The sequence below is a fragment of the Ochotona princeps genome, chromosome 27, assembly GCF_030435755.1.
Source record: "Ochotona princeps isolate mOchPri1 chromosome 27, mOchPri1.hap1, whole genome shotgun sequence".
Lineage (NCBI taxonomy): Eukaryota > Metazoa > Chordata > Mammalia > Lagomorpha > Ochotonidae > Ochotona > Ochotona princeps.
This window is the reverse complement of record NC_080858.1, coordinates 11866558-11878470: the sequence shown is the minus strand read 5'-3', so window position 1 is coordinate 11878470 and position 11913 is coordinate 11866558.

Here is an 11913-nt window from a genome sequence, read left to right as displayed (position 1 = left end):
TTTTCTTCCAGTCTTTGGAAACTTCAAATCCTTGTGTCAGTGAATTGTAATCCCAGAAGAGGTACAGAGCTGGCCAGATCAGGCTTTGGTTGCTTCTTGTGGAGATAAAGCAGCAGAAGACTCCCCCCGGACCCCCTGGGGAGCTGCCAGTGAGAAGAGGAATTCTCAGCTCTGTGTTGCAGCCTCTGCACAGGTAGGGACGCTGCAGCTGATGACTGTGAGCAACCTAGAACAGGCAAAAGCCTACAGTTCAGAGGCAAACTCATCCAGGGATGGGCTGAGCAGGCTCCAGTTCAGCCCTTTAGCCCTTGTCCTACTGATCAAACTCCTGGTTTCACACTGTCACCAATGCTTATTTCATCATTTCCAGAGTGATCCAATGTTAGCAGTTCCCCTCATAAAGTTTGCCAACTAGATTAGACTCACATGTAGAATTGCTGGGACATATTTGTAGTTTATATCCATTTAGATTTTGGTTCTTCCTCCCGAGTCCCCATTTTAGAGCTTAAAAAAAAAATCTCTGTTTTGTCCACATGTAGAAATTGAATTTTGATGATAGGCCTAGATACTGAGTTTCTTTTCTCCATTAAAAAAGCATAACTCCTCCTGTGCCTTTGGATAGGTCATATAAAGGCTATAACTTTAGCTACAATGTTTTAATTTTTAATGTTAGTCCATAATTTTAAAGGGCTACTCTAAATTAATTTTAGTCATAATTATTATATATTGGCCTCAAATGTTTTTCAACTTAATATATAATATTTCAATGGATGTGACAGTGTTCAAATATGGGAAGAAATTTACAGAAAGGTCACCAGGATGATATGAACAATAATAATATGTATATTTGTTTTCCATGTATTTTTGAACAAGTAATTATGTGAAAGGGTACTTTAAAAAGCCCAAGGAAAAATAGAATTAAAAAGTAAATTTCTGAGGGCTGGTATTGTGGTACAGTGTGTCATGCTGTCACCTGCTATGGGAATATCCTGTGTCGAAGTGCCAGTTCAAGTTCTGGCTGCACTGTTTTCCCTTGGGCTCCCTCCTTAATGTACCTGGGAAAGCAGCTGAAGGGGATTCAAATACTTGGGCCCTTGTTACCTGCATGGAGGATCCGACAGAGTTCCAGACTTCCCTGTTCGGCCTGACTCCGTCCCACCCGCTGTGGCCATTTGGGGAGTGAACAGTGAGTGGATCTCTGCTCTTTCCTTTCATGTTTCAAATAAATAAAAGCTCAGTGTAAAAAGTAAAAGACAAGTCTCTTGATGAAAATAATTTGAAATCTCTTATATTTTATTTGTAACAGTTTTTCATGAGCTTTTTCAAGAGTCTTTGTTTGCATACTTAATTTTTACACCAAAAATAAACTTATTTTCAAATTCCAGTTTCCATAAGCTTTTTGAAGTTCCTTAAAATTTGCTAATGTCTTTAAACACACACACACACACACACACACACACTGTTATTCTTCAGGGGAGTAAGGACATTCACAAACATGCCAAATTTTGAGCCATCTTATCATACAGATGTAACCAACCATCAGTAATTTAAAATTAGTATGCTCCATAGTAGCACAACGGAAACTCACGCAGAAGTATCTTTCACATTACAATTGTAAGCGTGATTGTCGGAGCAGTCCTTGTAATACTATTTCAGAACATTTTGTTTCATCTTTCACTATTTTCTGTATGATTGGTGTTATTGACTTATCACCTAAGGCAGATAAAACCACATTTATGTAACATTAATAAATTTTTGTGAGTCAAATGTGTCTTCCCTGATTCACTGACATATTTGATTCTTACCTGTCTAAAAAGTAAATTTAAGTACATAGTTTATTATTCCTTCATTTGAGTCAAGAAGAAAAGATGAGATGGTTAATTAAGATAAAAATCAAGTGCTAAAATAGCAGAATGATGAGTCTGAATTCTTTTACAGAAGTATTTGCCTGTTGACATAACCTCCACAGGTTCTGCAAATACAAATCCAGTGAAACAAAACAGAAGGACATGTTGACAAGCTGTGAGAGTGGGATGACACGAGGATGAGTGTTTAGTCCTACCAGCCTTGAGAACATTTAACCCAGTGCTGAATACGTAACAGGTGATTCTCATCATCCAATTTACAAATTATACTGATTTACTCATTTATATAGTGTACCAGGTACCAAACACTTGGTGAGTTAGACACTCCAGGCCTCAAGTCCTACTGGCTAATTATCTGCTCTGTATCCCTGAGCTGAGTGAAGCAATTTACAAAAGTGTAGTGATGCTACACCATGATTGTTTTATCCTTACTGTTGTGATTATCTGTATGAAAATTTATTTAAAAGTCACAGACAAGTGGGGGCAGAAAGAAAAAGAGGAGGGAGAAAAGAGAAAGAAATATTCTTGAAATGAGGACGTTGTTGGCCAATCTTGGCTTTTTAATGGAGAATGCCCTTTTCAGAATTGCTCCTTGAGTCAAAAGAGGTGAAATAAATGGAACAATATGGAGTATATCCAGTCTGTGTTTCCATCTCTCCTGGTTCTCTGGATGGATTCTCTCGTTTCAGATAAATGTACAGAGACAGGCAGTCATTTGTACAGTAGTTGAAAAGAAATCAGGGACACTTCTCTGTTTCCCTGAGCCTTCCTCCTGTATTTGTGCTGAAATCTCTTGATTTCAGTTCCCAGTAGACTCACTGAAGTACTCTTCTACTTCATGGATAAGGATAAATTGGTGAACCGGGAGTCGGAAGGGGACAGTCATCCAGTGAGAGTTGGGGTTTCTTCAAGGTGCAGGGAACACTCTCAGTAGCCTCTGGTGCCTAATTTCAGACCCAATCCGTGAGAACGCAACAGAGAATGAGGTATATTTAGTACACTTAGTAAATCTACCAGCAGAGGTCACTAGATACATTGAGAAAGCCACACATTCTCTTGGCATGTGGAATCCTTGGAAGTCCTCAAGACTTGCAGGTGCTGGCATATTACGGAAGGAGACAAATTTGCAAATATAGAGCGCCATGAAATTGAAGATCCCTCTGATGAAGTTCTGTTTGAATTTAGACATAAACGGTGAGGAAGTGGCAGCATTGGAAAATCTAAAGAAGCTTGATGTGATAAAGCTCTGGAGACAATGAATGGGAGTCTCTTGGAGGGAATGAGGTCAAAGGAAGTTAGGGAACAGGCTACTGGCTGAAAATTTGGATTTCATTTGAATTACAATGAAAATTATCGCAAGATTTTAAGCAGGGGAATTAGCTTCACATAAATGAAATATTAAGGGCAGAAGAGTAATGTCAGAAGCTATTTATGATGCCTGCCTCTCAGCCACAGATCCTTCATTAGAAAGCTGTATCTCTTCCCTAGATGGTCTGCTTTCTTCTCAGTGCTGTAAAAACAGGAGTGCGAGTGAGCTGTTCAGCATTCAGTCTTTTCCTCTCAAGGGAGAATTCCTTTGTTTACTCATGTGGTGTCTTTAAATAGGAGGCACCGTGAAGAGCTCATGGAAAATGGAATTAAAAGATGTTTATTTTGTTATTTTTTAAAGATTTTAATTTAAATTTTTATTGCAAAGTCAGATATACAAAGAGGAGGAGAGACAGAGAGGAAGATCCTCTGTCTGCTGATTCGTTCCCCAAGTGGCTGCAATGGCCAGAGCTGAGCCCATCCGAAACCAGGACTTCTTCTGGGTCTCCCAGAAGTCCCAAGACTTTGGACTTTCCTTGACTGTCTTCCCAGGCCACAAGTAGGGAGCTGAATGGGAAGTGAGGCCACTGGAATTAGAACCAGCACCCATATAGGATCCTGGCACATGCAAGAAAAGGACCTTAGCAGCTAGGCTACTGTACCAGACCCAAAAGATGTTTGTAAGATGATCATTGTATCAATTTTGCTATTGGTTATAATCAAACCTTTCCTGAGGAGAATACTTAGTGTTACAAAAGTGCTTGCAGAAGAACACATTGGCATGTGTGCTTATTCAAGGGTTTGTTCCAAACCATTTTAGTTAAGAATTTTTTAATATCCAGATACTTCTAAAATAAGGGAAAAAAATCTAGTTTGAAATGGGGATGAATTCTACAAATAACAGAAATTAGATTTTTTTACGTTTTTAAAACTTAGTTCAAGACATATCATAACAACACATTCCAGGGCTGTTGAAACACACAGGGATATGTATGTCAGGTTAGGAATTTGAGTATGGCACTAGGCATTTTGTTTTACTTACATAAAATATTAGGAACTCACTTTAGCTAAAATACGTCATCTAAAATAAAATGATTGTCTCCTTTGAGGAGGAGCAGGACAGTTTTTGAAATACCAGGAAGAGAAAGTTACTATCTCTTCTAAGCACTTGTTCCTTTTGCTTTCTCTTTTTGGGCGTGGGGAAGGAGCGTGGAAGAAGATTGCAATAGCCAGACATTTATTCTTCTAAGTGAAGGTGGTTCTTTGCTAAATTGACATTGTTGAAAAGCATGCTCGTGGAGACCTGGCCTCCTGAAGCCGGCCAGGGCACTCACATAGGAAGGGAGCGACCCTTGTCACTGCACCTCTAGGCAGCTGGATTTGCTCCCAAGGCTTCTCTGAGGAACACACCTCACCCAGTCTCCAGCTGAGAATCCCGGGCAGTAAGAGCTTGAGAGAGACCCATGTGGCCTTCAACCTGTTGAGATAAATCTCTGCAAAGTTTAATCAGGACTTTCTGAAGAGAACAGGGTTAGTTAGGTAAGATTAATTACAGATGAACGATTGGATTTACATTATGCTGTTAATCACTTGAGCCGTTTTTCAACACTCGGGCATATTCTAGTTAACAGAGCACAGATGGTGGCTCCGTTATTAATATCCAGTGTCTTGCAGGGAACTGCTAAAAGCCCTTCCTGCGAAACGGTGGGGAGGAAATCCTTCTCAGCATTGCAGTCTCGCCTTTTTAGAGACAGAGGTTTTATTGATTCTTTCCCATAGGGTTTTTTTTTTTTTTTTTTTACCACTCACTCCCGGGAATTGATATCTCATGTCACATTTTCCTATATACATTTTTTTTAAAGATTTATTTATTCTTATTGGAAAGAGATTTACAGAGTGAAGGAGAGACAAAGATCTTCCATCTGCTGGTTCACTCCCCAAGTTGCTGCAATGGCTGGAGCTGAGCCCATCCAAAGCTAGGAACCAGGAGCCAGGAGCCTCCTCCAGGTCTCTCACACAGGGGCGGGGTCCCAAGGCTTTTGACCATCCTTGATGGTTTTCCCAGGCCACAGGTAGGGAATTGGATGGAAGTGGAGCAGCCAGAATTAGATCTGGTGCTCACATGGGATCCCAGCATATGCAAAGCGGCAAGGACTCCAGCCGCCATGTTACCATGCCAGGCCCAAATTTGCATATATCGTAAGGGACTCTTTCCCCCACCCCCTTGCCCTGGCTTCTGCTGCCATCATGGTTCAAATCACCCTGTGACTTGCTATCACAGACTTCTTGGTTCTCCTCAGTAGCCTCCCCACATTTTTGTAGCTCTGTTAAGTGCGCACACGCACAGAGTTCAATTCCCGCTCACCAGCCACAGCAAGCATTTTAAGAGGAACTGATTGTATTGCTATTTTTACTTAATGTCTCAGCGTTTCCACTTCACCTGGGAGCATTCAGTACCACCAGAACAAGCTGTCCTCCCACCCTTGCAAAGATAAACCAAACATCAGTTCTTTCAGATCCTGCTTGGAGATAATGAACTATGTTTTATATAAAACTATGAACTATGATATGAACTATGTTTTATATAAAAATAATGAACTATGTTTTATATGAACTATGAACTGTTTTATATAAAAGTAAAAATGTTTATTTTCTTTATTTTTACCTTTTTTAATAAAAAAAGAATTTATTTTTGTTTATTTGAAAGGCTGACAGAGAGAAGAGACACAGAGAGAAAAGGCAAAGAGATCTTCCATCTGCTATTCATTCTCCAGGTTGGCTGTACCAGTTGGGGCTCGGCCAGGCAGAGACAGGAACCGGAAATGCCATCTGAGCTTCTCAGGTAGGTGGCAGGGACTCACATGCTTGGGCCATTTTGCACCGCTTCACTAAGCATGTTAGCAGGGGGCTGAATCAGAAACAGGGCTGCCAGTGCTTAAACCAGGGCTCCTCCATGGGAATCCAAGAAGCAAGCGGCAGCATAACCCACTGAGCCAGATCTCTGCACCCACATTTTACTTTCCTTATCTAATTTACTCAGACCTATTTTTCAGTCTTTTTCATTAATGTTATATATCAAACAGTTTTTTTTTTTTCTATCTCAGTTTTTGATTTCTCCCTATGAGTTAAAAAGCTATTGGTTATGTATGTTAAACCTGCCATCTTATCAGTCTCCATAGTTGTGAAAGATTTTAAAGGGCATTTCTCGGGTTTTGTAGGCAGGCCATCATCTGAGAATAGTGGCTTTTTCTTAGTATTTACATGTTATTGTTTGTTGCATAATTAGTGTGTGACAAATATTGCCAAGCAGTAATGACAAGCATCATAGTGTTTTCCTAATTTTAATGAGACTGTCCTTAGTATTAATATTTTTGTAAATAATACATATGTAACCTCTGAAATTAGCCCATTATGTCTGGTAGTTTTTCTTATTTTTCTCTTATTGTTTTGTTCATTCTTTTTATACTTAGAATGTATTCATTTTAAATTTGGATGCTATTTTAAATTCTTGGGTTTTGTTTTCTCTCTCTTTTTTTCATTTAATTTGAAAGATAGAGACAAAAAGACAGGAAAAGAGCTTCTGTCCAATGGTTCACTCTCCCAATGCCCTGTACTGCCATGCCTGGGCCAGGCAGGAAGCCAGGGACTGGGGAGGCTGGGACTGGAAGGATGGGACTGGGAAGGCTGGGACTGGGAAGCCAGGGACTGGGAAGGCTTGGATTGGGAAGGCCTTTTGTGCTGGAGCTGGTGGGGGTAGCCAACTTGTGGAGGCCAGGGAGTGTGGGCTTTCAGGAGGCCTGGGGAATGGCGCAGGCAGGGGTGTGTGGGTACCTGGGGGCTCATGTCCAGGCAGGCAGAGTGAGCTTGGGTATTTCCCCACATGCTAGGTCATAGGCAGGGTTGGGGAGAGGAGAGGAGTGGGGAGCCCAAGGTAGCATGCTGGCCTGGTGTGCTGGTGGACTAGATTTGGGATGCTTTGAATGGACCTGGGTCTTGGGCGTATGGAGGAGTAAGGTCCTAGGCCAGAACATGTGCCGGGAGCTTGGGATCCTATTGGACGGGCAGAGCTCTAGGGGGGCATACCATCCCACTGCAAGACTGAGCTTCTGAAGGCAAGGCTGGGAAACCCAAATGTTCCTGGGTGCGGGGACTGTGGATTCATCAGGGAAAGAGGAGGGGGAGGTGGGGAAGCACCTTTGAGGGAGCATGTTGCAGGTGAGGAATGATGACTGTTAGGGACTCCCACCGACAAGGTCACTGTGCTGGTCGACAAGGTCACTGTGCTTGCAGGTAAGTGGGAGGGCTGAGACCTGGCTGTTTGGAGGGTACAGGCTGGAGGACCTTTATAGGTCAGAGCGATGCACAAATCCACGTGGAAGACCCGAGCGGGGCTAGTTAGCATGGACCACAACCGACCACCACTCACCGGTGTTCACTAAAGCCCTGGTTGGGGGCCTACATGGCAGGGCTAGATGACAGTACCTGCCAGTGAGTGTCATAACAGGCAATGGGTAATGTTAAGCTGGGCCATGACACTAACTAGCACATGAGAGAACCAGGCCTGGGAGTAGAATCTGTGGAGGATATGTGGGCTTACCCCTGGGGAACTGCAATTTCTTCTGTTTTGCTTAAGTTGCTGAGCTAGGCATGACCATAGAACCCTCTGACACTCATGAGTACTGGTGTTGGGAACAAGCTGGGCTGGTTAGCACCTGCAGGCACGCCCAAGAATAGGGTGTAGGGTGGGCTAGACCTTAACATCCACCAGCTCATACGAAGGCTGGGACGGAGGGGGCAAGCTTGTTGGGTAAGGGCCCAGCACCCACCAACCGGCACATGTGAGATCTGGGTCTGGGAACAGACCTGGTAGGTGAACTTGAGAAACTCCCCTAGTAAGCCATCACTCCCACTGGTGATTTAGGCTTGGGCATTGTTCAGACTAGGCAAGGTAGCTCCACCCACTGGCAAGTGTCTGTGTTGGTTCTGGAAGTGGGTAGACTGGGCAAGGCCAGGCCAGCCTTAGCCCACTTACATGTGATAATCATGCCATGCTAGTCTTTCACACATACTGGTTTGCCTGAGTCAGGGATGGGAGCAGACTAGGCATGGCTAGGCTCCAGCATCTGCCAGCAGGAGTTGGGACTGGGAATGGGCTGGGACAGGCCAGGCTACAGCATCCAATGGCAAAGGACAAGATGAGGAATGGGATATGCGGAACTGGGTGAAGGCAACCACTGACATGTACAAGATCTGTGGCTAGGAACAGGCCTTGTTGGGGAGCTGAGGGGATGTTCTGGCTGGGTTATGGTTCCCACTGGTGAGTGTGAGAGCCATAATGGGGGTAGCAGTCTGGGCTGGACATAACTGCAGTGTCCCTTAGCATGGATGTGGACTAAGTCTGAGGGTGTGCAAGACTGGGCTGGGCTCCAGTACCCAAAGGTGCTTGTGAAAGCCAGGATGAATGTAGAACAGGCTGACCTAGGTCTCAGCACCCACTGAGCTACATGAGAGCTGTGTTTGGGTGTGAACCAGGAGTGACTGGGCTGTAGCACCCAACAGTAAGGACCAGAAGGGGTGTAGACCAGTTGTCCTGCCAAGACAAATGGTGGACTAAGTCATTCTGGGCCAAGGACCCACTAGTGTATGCAGATACACTACTGGGAGGAGACCTGATAGAGGAGCTTGGGGAATTCTTCTGTCACGATGTAGGTGAGCAAAAGAACCAATGCTGAGAGCAGCCCAGATCAGGACAGGTTATGGTACCCACCAGCACACATGTGACTCAGGTCTGGGGGAAGGCGTGGCTGGGCCCATTCATATCACCCACTGGCAGATATGAGAATCAGGATGGCTGCAGAACAGGAAGGGTTGGGCCACAACACCAGCCAGTTCACATTAGGGTTGGGACTGGGGGCTGGTTGGACTAAGCTAGGTGACGACACCACCAGGATGAACTGGGGGCAGACTGTTGTTTTCACCTTCCCCATTCCCCAACCATTTCCTCAGTCCAAGAAAGCAAGTTTTTTTTTTTTAAGATTTATTTATTTTTATTGGAAAGGCAGGTACACAGAAAGGAGGAGAGACAGAGAGGAAGATCTTCCTTCTGATGATACACTCCCCAAGTGGCTGCAGCAGCTGGAGTTGAGCCAATCCAAAGCCAGGAGCCAGGAGCTTCTTCCAGGTCTCCCACACGGATCTCCCAAGGGTCCCAAGTGTCTGGGCTGTCCTCGACTGCTTTCCCAGGCCACAGGCAGGGAGCTGAATGGGAAGCAGGGCTGGCAGGATTAGAACCGGCGACCATATGGAATCCCGGCGCGTTCCAGGAGAGAACTTTAACCACCATACTATCGTGCCGGGCCTGAAAGCAAGTTTTAAAGCCTAACCTACAAGCTTGGCTGGGTTTTGGCAGCACCTGTTTGCTGCTACAGAATGTGTTCTGTGTTTGGGTTTGTTTTCTTTCAAGTTCCATTGTTCTTTTGGATGTCTTCTCAGTATTTAAATTAAATGTCCTGGTCACACTGATCTTGAGCTAATTTCTGATGTCAAGTACTTTCTGGAGTTAGTACACTGGTTATCTCTGCTCAGATCCCAGAAGGTGCTCAACATATTTTAAACCAAATGATGATGGTTGCATTTAGTGTGATTGTGTTACTTTCAATTTATTGTGCTCCTCTTTTTACCTTTATTTTTAACTTGCTTTGAAATCTCTGACATGGGCTTTTGTGCAGTTACCTCTACCAATCCAGCCCCTGGTGGTGGTCCCAGTGGAATTAAGATGGTCAACTATCAGGTCTCTTCCCATCATAAGGAGATTGGAAAGTAGGGGAAGGCTGGGGCCTGGTTTTTGCCTTCCCTGAGAATCACTGACTTCTGTGGACCTCAGTCCACCTTTGGTGTAGACTGAGGACTGCCCAGTACCAGGAAGGTAGCTTGTACCATCCCATGTCGTCTTCTGCCTCAAGGGGCCCTTGTGCCAATCCAAGTCTAGATGCAATTGCTTTCTCAAGTGCTTGTGGACTCTGCCTTCTTGCTGTTTCCATTGCCCTAACCAGGCCAACTTATTATCACAAGTTAGACCATCCAGTATTATTTACTGGGTCTTTCCAGGGTATTTGAATCAAGGTATTGAAAATCATGGAGATAGCCCTATTTGTTGCTTGCTGTCTTTGTTACTTGCCTGGTCCTCAAGAAAGTCTCCCTGAATCCCATTTTATGTTGATTTGGTTAGGTTATTTTTGTAAGTATTTATTTTAATTTGAAAGACAGATTTACAGAGTAGGAGAGACAAAGAGAGAGACAGAGAGATCTCCCTTCCATTGGCTCATTCCTCAAACAGAGGTAACAGCCGAAGCTGAGCTGATCTGAAGCCAGAAGCCAGGAGCCAGAAGCCAGGAGCTTCTTCTGGGTCTTCCACATGAGCATGGAGGCCCAAGGACTTGAATCATTCTCTGCTGCTTTCCCAGGCCAGAAGCAGGGAGCTGCAATGGAAATGGAGCAGTGGAGCTAGAACCAGTGCTAAATCTTTAAAACTTTTAAAATACCTAATTGCCTCTAAATTCTCCTGAGCCTAAAGCCTTTTCCTGGCTTAAAGGATCCTGCAGAACACAGGGCCATTCATTGCCCCAAGTGTCTTGCCTTCCTTATTGTTCTCTGCACCCAAGAACAATGACTTTCTTTCAGTTTCCTATTTCATTATTTATATAAATGATAAGAGAAAGATCAATTTTCTATCATCTGGTACACTGCCAAGATGTCTGTAATAGCTAGAGCTTAGCTGGGCTAAAACCAATGGCTGGGAGCTCAATCCTGGGCTCCCATATGGGTGGTAGGACCCCAGGTACTTGAGCCATCTTCTGCCTCCCGGGGCAGCACTGTGAAGAATCAGCAACAAAAACACAACTTGAGCCCAGGCACTCTAATGTGGGAGGTAGGCAGTCCAAATGTCACCGTAACTGCTGTACCAAATACCCCTAGCTTATCCTTTAGTTCCATTGTCCAAACACAACCCTTGCATGTGTGTTATTTTTGTCTGCTGTTAAAAATACCCTGTGCAGTGTTCTTAGAGATAGGTGGTTGATTAGACATGAGCATCCAAGGGTTCATTGTGAGTTCAAAGCACCAGCTGCCTGGTGTCAGGTGGGAGTCACAGTACCCAGGCCGTGGTCTGGTTCCTCACTGCTAAGAGGATGTGCCTGGCAACCATCAGTGTTTTGTAATGTGGGTGGCGAGATGCCATGTCCAAACAAGAGATACCTTAGGAAGTAAGTTGTCATTGGCTTCTAATTCTGCATCCCTTAAGAGAAACAGTTCCTGTAGTGGTTAACCCTTTTAAGCCATTCCCTAGAAAGTTCTTTCTAACCATAGCCAGATTCACCTCAGAATCATCACATCACCGATGTGTCTGTCTCTAATGCCTAGTAATGGAATTTCTTGTTTCCAAACAAATTTGGAGAAATGATTTGTGTGTGCTACTTATCACTTGTGATTATGTCTTCGAGGGATGCAAGGAATTTTTTTTCTCAGGACTTGCAGCTAAATTGAAGTCTGTCTTCTGTTATATGAGCACTGACAGATGAATACAGGATGCTTATATAGAATGATAATGGTTCTTCCACCACCATTAAGGCAATTATCTGGAAGTATGCAAACATAGGATGCGTACAGTTAATGGTGCCATGAACTAAGCTGCAGCCTGTCATGTCAACATTCCATATGAGAGCATCAGTTCATATCCCAGCTA